This window comes from Ursus americanus, chromosome 13 (genome assembly GCF_024610735.1).
Source record: "Ursus americanus isolate L20-20 chromosome 13, mUrsAme1.1.p, whole genome shotgun sequence".
In the NCBI taxonomy this organism is placed as follows: domain Eukaryota; kingdom Metazoa; phylum Chordata; class Mammalia; order Carnivora; family Ursidae; genus Ursus; species Ursus americanus.
This window is the reverse complement of record NC_142139.1, coordinates 46,033,783-46,047,023: the sequence shown is the minus strand read 5'-3', so window position 1 is coordinate 46,047,023 and position 13,241 is coordinate 46,033,783. Positions and strand designations below refer to the sequence as shown.

The 13,241-nt window shown below is 34.3% G+C and overlaps 1 pseudogene; it reads right to left on the bottom strand.

Annotated features, from left to right (window-relative positions):
- Positions 1 to 11,951: 11,951 nt before the first annotated feature.
- LOC148109085 (small ribosomal subunit protein uS2 pseudogene) lies at positions 11,952 to 12,740 on the bottom strand (annotated as a pseudogene).
- Between the last annotated feature and the right edge of the window lie 501 nt (positions 12,741 to 13,241).

The following is a 13,241-nucleotide window of genomic DNA, read 5'->3' as shown; positions in this document are numbered from 1 at the left end:
CCAATACTATTCACGTTTATTATATAAGTAGTATATGTGAACAGTTATATGAGGTATATAATTAAGTATGTATCAATTGCCAGATTAAATTACTTAAACTAGTTTATATCATGTTATCACCAGATTTAAGAAGATGAATAATATATCAAGACTAAACTTTGCCAAGCTCTCCATGATCTGTATGATTTTATCTTGCCCATCCAATATTAACCACCACTGTTACCGAATCTATGTGCTATATAAAGTTCTGGCCATTGTCTTTTCAGACTTTTCACATAAAAGGCTCATGCCTTCCTTTTGATTTCTATCATTGTGCTTCTAAAATCTAAAGGGAGAATTTTCTTCTTTTCCCTTAAATGTCAACATTTCATTGACAACTTCTCGTAGCAGGCCACACAGATTTTTCCTCCTTTAACTCCCTTCTTGTTTATTGTGAACTGTGTATATACTACAAGAAGTATCTTGTACTTTTCCTCTTTGCTAATAGTTAAAATAAAAATAAATCAGAACAATTATCTTGACTCATAATGCACATGACAATTACTTGGGAAACTTGTTGAAAATGCAGATTCTTGGCTCCCTTCAAATAATTCAGATAATTCATTGACCACTCTCTGAGAAATATTGTTTTAGTTTCTTCTACATGTAAAACTATAATTTACTCATTCTTTACAGGCTACATAAAATATTACATTATCTTCCTATTCTCCTTGAGTTGATTAGTTGATAAAGTCCTATCTTGACCACTGCTGGGCCAATAGTTAAGCCTTGACACTGAGGTGGTTTTAGAATGTCATAGACATTGATAAGGAGTGAAAACTGCTAGTTACCAGATAAATTAGATGTCACTTTGTATTATAGACAGCGGTGTCATTTGAGTTAACTGTATCCACTTGCCAAGTAGATTTCAACAGATTTGTTGATAGGTTTCATATTTTCCTGTAATATGTTATCACTATCTCTAGATGACAGTTAAGTTTTCCAGTCCTAGATGGGAGTAAATGCTTCTGAGGCAAGATGGTGCCCATATTGTTGGCCCATGATTCTATTTCATAAAAATAGTCCTCCAGTGGGATAGCCATAAGTAGTTTTGAAGGAAAACAATAAAATTTAAGAGTGAATCTTTAAAATTCAAAGAGCAGGAAGATAGAATAAAACCTTTTTTTAATAAAATCAGGCTTATTTTCTACTTAATAGAGTCCAAGTAAACCTTCAATAAGCAAGTAAGCCTACCAGCTTCTTCTTGTCTATTTGTTTCTTATCTCTATTATAAAAACTTGGTTAAAATATACTACAGTGTATTTCTTTAAAACAGCCATTTCAGATGATCTGTTCTTCAGGTTTATCTATACACTTCATGTCAGCAAGTCATGAAAGGCATACACCATCCTATAGTCTTTTTTCTTCCATCTTAGTCTCAATTCAGAATTCATAGCTTAAGGTTTTCATGCTAAAATTAAAAAAAAAACTGATATAAAATTTTCCAATTTCCTCTGTTCTTTGCTAGTAAAAAGTCTCATTGCCTAATGACTCATTTGTTTTTTCCCATTTCTTTTCTAATATGTCCTACAGATTACATTGTTATCCCTAACTAAGGCATTTAAAATTTAACTTCTAAAGATATATCATTTCTATCCAAATGAGAGAAAGGAATCAGTGATCCCACTTCAAGATGGAATTTATTTTAAGGAAAGCAAAGCATTACGTTGGAATCACTTAAAATATGAGTAAACCTGCTACACATACAATTTTGGAAAGAAGAAAAGGAAACAAAGATTTATATTTGTTTTAGGTATTGAATGCATATGTGGGAGAAATATGTTTGGTTCTAAGCTTCATAAATATTGGGGTATTGTGAATAGGACAGTCTGATAATAAATAGTAATTGAGCCATTTATTCCTGATATAGGAACTATATGGGGGTAGAAGAAAAGGAACTGGTGAGAATGTAGTTCTTAGTGTCAGAATGCACAAAAGGAAAATAAAGAATAAGATGGGTATAAAGAAAGGCTAACTATACAAGCCCCTCCAGGAAAGAGAAGTCAAGATGAGAAATGGAACAAGATCAAAAGGGAATTATAAACATAAGCCTATTTAGCAAGTATACCAGAGATTAAAGGAATATTGATTCAAGAATTAGCCAAGATTGTCTAAGCAGATGTTATTTAATCAGTAAGAAATTGTATAAAATTCTAAATGGCATTATTGTTAACATGTATTGATAGTTGGAATGATTTTAGCACATCTAGCACATGATTGTACATTGTATGCCTTTATTAAAAGTTAAGAATAATGCTTGATTTCTCTCATTATAGGTTTATTTCAGTTCAGTTCAACAAAGGATGACAGAATTACTTTTGGGTCCCAGGTTCTGCAGTGGCATTAGAAATACAAAACATTTTTGAGAAAAATTAAGGAAGACCTGAATAAATGGAGAGATATACTATGTTCATGGATCACAGACTTGATGTTTTTAAGATGTCACTCCACCCTTCTTCCACAATGATCTTTAGGTTCAAGGCAATTTCAATCAAAATCCAAGAAGACATTTTTGTAGAATTGACATGCTAATTCTGAAATTTGTATTGAAATGCAAAAGACTAGAATAGGTCAATCATGTTGGAAAGAATAATAAACTTGGAAGACATACACTATTTGACTTCAGGACTTGTTTTAAATATATCATAATCAAGACACTGTACTAATGGTGTAAAAATAGATGTATTATGGAACATAATAGAGAGTCCATAATTAGACTCACGTATATATATAGTTGAATTTTGACAAAGGTGCCATGGCAATTTTGGTGTAGAAAAAATAGTCTTTTAAACAAATAGTGTTGGAACAATTAAATATCCACACGCTAATGAATGAAATTTGATTCATCTGTGGTACAAGATACAAAAATTAACTCTAAATGAGTTAGAAACCGAAATATAAAACTTTATCTATAAAATTTCTAGAAGAAAATTTTGTGATCTTGGATTTATTGGATGTGACATCAAAGATGGTAACCAAGGATTTCTTAGATATAACAAAAGTTCCATCCATAAAAGAACAAGTTGATAAGTTGTATGTAATCAAAAGTGAGACTTCTGCTCTCCAAAATACACCATTAATAGAATGAATATAAGCCAGACTAGGAAAAATATTTGTAATACACATATCTAATAAAGTATGTCTACCCAGACTATTAAACAATGTTCAACACAATAATAAGAAAACAAGCACTCCAAAAGAAATAGTCAAAAAATTTAATAGATATCATCAAAGATTTATGGATGGCAAGTAAGCAAATGAAAAGATGCTCACTATCATGTAAATTAAAACCACATTGAGATACCATTCTGTAGCCACTAGAATTGCTATAATTAAAGACTACTCATATCATTTGTTGGCAATGGTGGAACAATTAGGACTTTCATAAACTCCTGGTGGTACAACCACATAGGAGAATAGTTAGGCAATTTTTTAAAAAGTTAAACATACTCTTACCTTATAATCTGGCCATTCCACTGCTAGGTATTTATGTGAAAGTGATGAAAGCCTATGTTTATATGAATATTTGAACACAAACAGTCATAGCAGCTTTATTTGTAATGGCCAAAAACTGGAAACAGCTCAAATGTTCATCAACAGGTGAATGGATAAACAAGTTGTTGTATGTCTGTACAATAGAATAATACTTAGCAATAAAAAGAAAAGAACTACTGGTGCATGCAACAAATGGATGAATCTGGAGGTCATTATTATGAGTGAAAGAATCTAGACCAAAAAGATAAGGTATTTCATGATTCTATTTATATAAAATTTTAGTAAATACAAACTCATCTATGACAGAAAGTGGATCACTAGTTGTGTGAGGAGAGAGGAAAAGCCATTGGAGTGGAACAAGAGGGTTGGATTACCAATGGGGCACTAGGAATGAATGGGAGTGACATATTCTTTATGTTTATAGTGGTGATATTAAGACATATGAACTGTGAACTTTAAACACCTTAATAAAGCTGATCTAAAACAAAGAAAGAATATTGGAATTACCTTTGATGTAAATAAATATTTTGTTTCTCAGATTATAAATGGGTAAATTATAGTCCTATATTTTACTTAATAAAAAGCCTGTTAAAGAACCTCCCCCTCCCTTTTATGTAAATGTTAGTATAGTCAACAAACTGGATTTCTAAGAAAATATCTAGTTCTAGTTTTAAAACTCTTTACCCAGATATATGCTTTCACAAGGAAAGAAAAATCTTCCCTTTGCTTTTTGGAAAACAACAAGTGATTTCAGAGGGGAAATGAGCCTGGGTAGTGCTCTTATTCTGCGTGCTCACCAAAACTGGCCAAATCTGGCAGAAACAGTTCAAAGATGTTTTTGGTTATGACAATCAGAATCCAGCCAATATGTCGCTCTGACTGTTTTTGAGTCTTTGAGTAACTTAAAGAAATATAGACTGTTTAGTGAGATGACTCTAAAAGACTGTCTTATGAGAGCCTCGTGTCATGGGAACCTGGCCAAGTCCTAGTCCAATGCTGACTCAGAGAGAGAGAGGATTTCTCAAACATTTTAAAAGCTTTCAGAAAAAAAAAAAAGAAAGAAGAAAGAAAGAAAGAAAGAAAGAAAGAAAGAAAGAAAGAAAGAAAGAAAAAGTCTTTCTCCCCACACCACACACCCAAACACAAACATCTGGGCTAGGAGTGGGGTGGGGAATACTTCTTAAAAGAGAACAGCAAAGCTAAGTCATAGTGCCATAATCAGGTTTACTGTCGCATCTTAAACTGCAGACCCCATATTATCCAGTTTTAACATAATGGAGCAAAGAGATTCTACAGACAAAAGACCTGGGGTGCCAGTAACTACACTCTAAAATAACTAGTGTGAAAAATTGAAGAAACAAAGGAAATCAAATGCAAAGATGTTTGGCATTCTAGTCAAGGGGAAAAGGAGCAAAGCTGCCCGTCTTAAGCTTACAGACGACTAACATCCCTAAATGTTAGCAGGATCCCTAAATAAATACAAATATAGCATCGTTCCATATTTGAACTAATCTGTTGTGGAAAATTTAAGCTGTTTTATCTCTTATTTACAGTCATAGTGAAATATTTTCCTTACTTTTAATGCCCTATGATATATGTTTGGATTGGCAGATTGCTGTTGTCATCATTGGGATGATGAAAACCATCCTTTAGTCTTCTGACAAATTATGATCTAGGGTGAGGTACATGAGAGTATGAATACCAGACAAGAGGCAAAGGGAAAAGACACAGAAAAGTGAGAAATTAATAACACAGAAATAATACATCAGAACAGCATTGGTCTGTGTGATAGGCTGACTAAGCAGGTGTTGAAAGCGTTTTGTGAAGGGTCCTCAAAAGAATAATCTGGTAATCTTGAAAGAAGCTATGTGAATTTCCCCATACATGTAAGTTTCATTTCATTTTTGAAATATCTTTTTTCTTAGTGTTATTTTTATTTTGAACTACATGTGGTAAGACGTTGTCTTTCAAATGTTTATGTTCTCTAAAGTTTTTAAATTTTCTTGTTAGAAGCTTATCTTTGCAGGAGCTAATGGAATAGGAAAAGAGAAAAAAAATGGATTGAACCTAAAGTAATAAAGTTAAAGTTGTTCTGAAGGGACAATAGAAGAGGGTGGGGAAGAAAAAGTTTATGTGGTTGATGGAACTTAAAGCAATAATATTGATGGTGGTAGAAGCCATTGGGGATTTTGTCTCTGTAGTAGATAATGACCTCAGTATTTCCAGCACCATGAAGATCTTATGCTTGATTTAAATTTAATTAGTTGGACACTTTATTCATATTTTTATCAAATAGTGTATTTCCTTTAAAAAGGAATATGCATAATGAGCACAAAGAGAATGGAGTGAAAAGTTAATATTCCATTATTTCTAGACCGTCAGTTCCCAGGCCCTCAAACAGTAGAAGCTCTTTCTTCATGTAGCCTGGGAACTTTAACCTTTTAATGCTTGAATCTAAATATTTTGACTATTAGCATATTTTTCCTTGATTGTTTTCACAAAGAGTGTAAATCACATCATTGGTCATGGCGACCCTGCCTATGTGACATTTATGCACATTTTATTTTCTGTTTCATAGCAACAGGTGATGGAGGCAATAAAAATTAAGTTGGGTAAAATGTTTTATGTTGAACAACAACCCATTTTTATGTGGACTATATCCTGCCATGAATGTAAGCATTCTAGAATGACGTCTGTTTTCTTTCCCTTGAAACAAATTGAGAAAAACTATTTTCCAAGGTCTTCATCTGGCTTGAAGAATTGCATTTTTGCAGTTGTCTTTTCGTTAGTAGCATGCATGCAAAGTGAATAGTTTGTGTACTCCACACATATTTTTAATAGAACCCTTTGTGCCATGCCACTTCCCTGAAAATCATGACATTTTTAAGAAGAATTAAAACCTGAAGAATGTGTAAATCCATTGAAATTTTTATGCTCAATTAAACCAAATAATTACCAAGTTACCAATCCTCAGACTTCTTCCTTGGCTTCAAATACCATCCACACCCCGATGACTTTGAAAGTTATACTTTTGTTCTCAAACTTTCCAGAATCTCTTACATATAACTCTCTACACAACATCTCTGGTTAGAAATCCAATGAGCACTTAAAAACTTACATGCCCAGAAATGACTCTTAACTTTCCCCCTAAAATTTTCCCCATTTCTATTTGCAGCAACTTATCCATCCAGATGCTTAAATCATAAACCTTAGAATCAACCTTGAGTCTTTTTTCTTTTTCCTCATATCAAGAAGTTAACCCAGACACAAAACTGAGCCTTCAAGGTATATCTTGGGTCTGCCCACTTTTCACCACTTGTAGCACAGTGCTCTATTTGCTTCCCCCCACCCTGTCTTCCATTTGAATTCTTGCAATAGCTTAATGGGCTTCCCCACATCCACTCTTGATCTCACAGTCTGCACTTCATAGAGGGGCTCCAGTCATGCCCAATGCTCACAACCTCAAGACCTCCCATTCATCTCATATGGCTTCCAAGGTCCTATATGATCTGCCTTCTTGCAGCTTTGTGGCCTCATATGTATATCTCCTTGCTATTTCACTCCAGCTTCCTTGCTGTCTCTTGAACGTGCTCAGCATATTTCCATTAAGGACCATTTGTAATTGCTGTTTCAGCTGCCTGGAAAGTTCTCCTGCACATAGCTCTGTGGATTGCTGCCTCCCTTTAACATCTCTGCTTGAATGTCACTTTGTCACAGAGCCCTCTCTGAACACTCTATAAATGTTAACTTCTCCTCACTGTCCTTCTATCTCACACACACTGCTTGGTTTTCAACAGAACACCACCACCTGACATGATTTTAAATCTCTTTATCATCTGACTCTTCCTTCTAGGTTGTAAGATAACTGAGACCAAGCAGGGTCTTGCCTTTTTGTACTCACTAAAATTGCAAAATTTAAAAAGCCTGGAAATTCTAAGTGTTAGCAAGTATGTGAAAAAACTTACTCTTATACATAAGAATTCAAAATAGTACAGCCATTTTGCAATACATTTGGCAGTTCCTTATAAAGTTAAAGATACATTTGCCATATGACCCAAAAAACTCTCTCCTGGGTGTTTACTTAAGTGACATGGAAATATTTGTCTACACAAACATTTATATGTAAATGTTCATAGCAAATTTATTCATAGTATTCATCATAATAGTTCCAAATTAGAAACTACCCAATGTCTATTCATTGGTGACTGGATTAACAAATGGGATAATTTTATGTAATGGAGTACTACCCAAGAATAAAAAGGAACCAACTATTGATACACTTAACAACCTGCATGAATCTCAAAAATATTATGCTAAGTAAAAGAAGTCAGACACAGAAGACTACATATTCTGTGATGCCATTGATATATTTTGGGAAAGTCACCATGTAGTGACAGAAAGCAGACCAGTAGTTACAGGGTTTGGGGTAGTAGGAGGGGATTGACTATAAAGGGGCTCAAAGGAATGCTTTGCGATGATGGAAATTCATGGTATGTTCATTTACCACTGCAAAGCAGACATTAAGAAGGTATGGGGAGTAAGATAATAAGAAAGTATGCTCCCTTGATAGGTTATAATTTGTGTAGCAAATGATATTATAAAGTAAGTAACAGTAAGCTTTATATAAAATTTTTAACTCTCTGGTCATAAGAATTTTGTTACAATTAATAATTAACAATTGCTTTCACTGCTTACTGTCCAACTGTTCGTTATAGATATGGACTTTTGTATAGTGTAAAGAAATAAGAGGATCTAGATTCTTTGCACTTCAGTTTCGTGATGATCAGATAATAGCCTAATTACTTCAAAGAGTAAACACATAATTTTTCTTATGAATTATGAACTGAGGAATATACTCTCACACAATGTCCGTTCAATATTTTTGAGTTAAGTTTATGTCATTTGAATGTTCTAAATTTATACAGTATAAGTAATTTTAATTTAATGACATATAATTAAGAAAGGAAAGCATTCAAATATGTATTCAACAATCACAGTGGAATTAAGATTTTCCCTATCCGTAAACTTTATTTTAATTTTATTTAATTTATTCTGACAGACAGTTGGTTTCTCACAAAGGAGATGCAATAAAAATTTTTATTCTTTCCATCTTGAGCATATGGTTTTCATATTCAAAAGCAAATATTTACTGTATAATAATATAGAAAAGAAAGGAAATAAGAGATGGGGAAGCTTTGTCAAGCATAAGTACTTGCTTTGATAACTACTCTGTACTATACTAAATATGTTAGTTTGCCTAGTAAAAATACACTTAAACTTTTCCATCTAAATAATCACACATTATTTCTTAATTACTAAATCTGTAAGTGTACTCTTAAATTAAATACCCATAAAATTAAAAAAATATTAAAGGATGCCATAATAGAGGAAAGCACACTAATCCTAAGAGTACAGGAGAATGAAATTTCAGAAACTAAATGTGCTTGTAACCAGCACCAAACCCAAGAAACATAACACTGCTGGTACCCAGAAATTCTCTCCAAACCCCTCTAAGTTACTATACCCCTCCAGAGAGAATTCACTTTTTTTTTAAAAAAGGATTTTATTTATTTGACAGAGAGACAGCCAGTGAGAGAGGGAACACAGCAGGGGGAGTGGGAGAGGAAGAAGCAGGCTCCTAGCAGAGGAGCCTGATGCGGGACTCGATCCCAGAACACCGGGCTCATGCCCTGAGCCAAAGGCAGACGCTTAACGACTGCGCCACCCAGGTGCCCCGAGAATTCACTTTTCTGACTTGTTGTAGCATAGATTAGTTTTGCCTGACTTTGAACTTTACACAAAAAGAATACGCACTTGTTTTTTGTATAGGTTCTTTCATTCAATATGTTTTTAAGATTCATTTTTGTGTGCAGCTATTGTTTGCTCCTTCTCATTGTGTTTGTATCCACTATGGAAAAATAGCACAACTTATTCATTCTGCTAAAGTAGATTTTAGTTTCATTGCAATTACGAATAGCTCTACTAAGAACATTCTTGTCCATATCTTTTGGTGAATAGGTGCATGAAGTTCTGTTGGGTACATGTAAAATTGCTAGATAATAAGGTAGGTGTATGTTCAGTTTCAGTAAATACTGCCAAAAGTTCTCAAAGTGATCGTATTAATTTATATTCTTACCAGCAGTGTATAGAAATTCTGGTTGATCCATAGCCTTATTAATCTTTGTTATTTTCTGACTCAAAAAATTCAGATATTCTAGGAGAAGGGCCTTTTGAATTATGGCTATAATATGTAATTTCCTATGTTTAATAAAGTTGAGCACGTATTTTATATGCTTATTGGCCATTTGGATATCTTTATTCATGAAATACATGTTCACATTTTTGTTCATTTTATTTTAGAATTTCTTTCCTTATCTCCTTTTTCTAACATACTGGTTTTAGGAGTTCTGAATTTTTTTTGTTGTATATGGGTACTACAAATATTTCACTTTCCATAAAATGTTATGTATTAAAGAATTTTCAGAAAAATATCTCTTGTGTTAGAATACTACTCTATAGTTAAACAGCTCATTACTTAGCTCTTAGTTTAGCTCTGGTATTGCAGTACAAAAGAAGCTGAAAACAATATATAAACTAATGTGTGGCCAGAGTTGGCCTAGAGCTGGCCAGATTCAGCCAACAGGCCAAGGCAAGGTAGGAGAAAAAGAGGAGTAAGAGGGTAGATATAATCTAAAATATTTTAGTATTTTATTAACTGTAAATGGACCAAATGTTCTAATTAAAATTCTTTCCCTATTCTAGGGAAAACACACCGGAACTAAGATTGTCAGATTGTATTGAAAAGAAACTAACACGTAAAATACCTTAAATATAAGGCCCAGGAAAGTTGAAAGCAAAAGGATAAAAAGTCATTCTATGCAAACACCAACAAAAAGAAAGTTTGCAGAACTATACTAGCAACCGACAAAGTAGACTGTGGAGCAAAAATTATTACTAAAGATAATAACACTCCTAATTTTGTATACATGATCTCCAAACATGTAAGACAAAACTGACAGAATCAAAAAAAGAAGCAGACAAAACTAAGGTCAGAGAAGAATTAAAATACCTGTATCACGAACTGACAGAACAGACAGAATCACTAGATATAAAAATTAAGAACAACATGCTTAACTTTATATGTGTGTGCATAAAACATACTGCTGAATCGTAACATTCAGCATCTGTATTATACATGTTCTATTCAAGTTCACATGGAGCATTCACCAAAATTACATAGATATATTTGGACTATAAAGGAAGTCACAACATCTTTTCCAAGTGTTAAATCAAAGTATGTTCCCTGATGATGGTGGAGTTAAGTTAGAAATGAATAACAAAAATAGAGTGAGAAAATCCCTAAATTATTAGAAAATAAGCAATACATTTCTTTTTTTTCTTTGGAAATTTCTTTTTTCCCATGATCCTTATTTCCATTTTCTGTTTAAGAACTCGTGAAAGAGAAATACCATATGGTCTAATAGTTCCACTACTGGTGATTTATGAAAATGAGAACATTAATTCAAAAAGATATATGCATACATGTTTATTTTAACATTATTTACAATAACCAAGCTATGGAAGCAATCTAAGTGTTCATAGATAGACAAATGAATAAGGAACATGTGGCATATATACACCACAGAATATTATGCAGGCAAAGAAAGGATGAGATCTTGCCATTTTCAACAACATGATGAACTTACGCTAAATGAAGTAAGTTAGACTGAGAAAGACAAAATGCCATGTGTTTTCACTCATATGTGGACTCTAAAAAAAAAGAAGATAAAGGAATAAACAAAAAGCAGAATCAGAGAATAAACTGATGGTAGCCAAAGTGAAGGGGGGTGAGGGGATGGGCAAATGGGTGAGGGGGGGCAGGAAATTCAGACTTCCACTTATTGATGAATAAGCCATGGGGATAAAAGGTACAGTATAGGGAATGATATGTAATAGTATTGTATGCTGACAGGTGCTAGCTACATTTGTGGTGAGCATAGCATAATGTATAGACTTGTTGAATCACCAAGTTGTACACCTGAACTTAATGTAACATATCAACCATACTGCAATATAAAAAAAGATAAGTAAAGGGGCGCCTGGGTGGCACAGCGGTTGGGCGTCTGCCTTTGGCTCAGGGCGTGATCCCGGCGTTCTGGGATCGAGCCCCACATCGGGCTCCTCCGCTATGAGCCTGCTTCTTCCTCTCCCACTCCCCCTGCTTGTGTTCCCTCTCTCGCTGGCTGTCTCTATCTCAGACAACTAAATAAATAAAAATCTTTAAAAAAAAAAAAAAGATAAGTAAAAAAAACAATTTGTAAAAGAACAGCTCAAGACCACTCAGTGGTTGTTTCTACTCATTAGCTGTAGACCAGTCTTCAATGGCAGGCTGTGCTCCAGTAGTTAATGAGGAATTGCTAAGTAGGCATAGGGGGAATCCACAAGCCTTCAGACCAGCTGGTGAACTCGGGGTGTATAGAAGTAAATTTGGGAGCTGGAACAGTCTATTTACCTTGAAATTCCTCCATGATCACAGCCTTTCCAGCAGTAGCTTGCTCTTCCTTTTCAATCTGTTCAGGATCTCTGTGGAAGTAGAGATCAGGCATGGCCCTCTTGGGTATTCACTGGAGATGGTGCCACTCATGCAGAGAACTTCCCTGGCTATCTTCTACCACCTCAGGCCACTGAGTGCACTCCCTCAGTGCAGTGTCCACATATTGCAGATGAAAGTGTGTTACACAGAGCAATGTCACTCAGGTGAACACAAGACACCTTTCTGAAAGGCTGGTGATCAGCTCTGGGATCAGTAACCATTGGAAGGCTGCCTGGATCTTCTGGTTGGTGAAGTTTCCAGGAGTGAAGTAACCCAGTGATAGGGGTGGCTCCGGTGGCAGTAGCAAACTTCCGCACAGCTCACTGGCCAGTATTCCTGGAGAATGTGACACTGACATCAGCTGGGTTTTCAGTGACAACGATGGCATGAGCTGCCCACAGAAGCTTCTCCCAGGTTCTCTTCAGATTTATGATGTAGATGCCATCACTTCTCCTTTCATAGATGTACGTTCCATTTGGAAGTCAAAGTTGGTGGCACCTAAGTGGATTTCTGCTACAAGCAATTTGAGGACATCCTCCTTCTTCATTTGCAGGACATCAAGGTCCATCAAAGCTTCCCTTTCGGTTATGATGGAAACCCAGAACAATGTCATATGGACCCCTCTCTAGGGAGAGTGGAAAAAGCAGCAATATATTTCTAAATTATCCATGTGTCAAAGGTGAGATCACACTAAAAATTACAAAATATTCAAAAATAAAGGATAATAAAAATATGACATCAAAACATAGGATTCAGCTACAACAATGCTAAGAGGGGAATTTATAGTATTAAATGCATATATTGGAAGAAAAGAAAGTCTGAAATTTTATTATACAGTCATCAATATAAGTAGAGTAAAACGAGCAAATTGAATTCAAACAACATAGAAGAAAGGAAATATATTAAGAAAAGGAATACAAATTAATGAAATTGAGAACAAATGCCAGAGAAAATCAGTACTGCTAATATTGATAAATATCTAGGCAAAACTGACAAGAGAAAAAATAAGGGATAAAAACATCAACATAAAGATCCCACAGACATTAAAAAATTTTATCATGTACAATTTTATGCTAATAAATTTTAAAATCTAGGTGAAATACATAAACTGAAA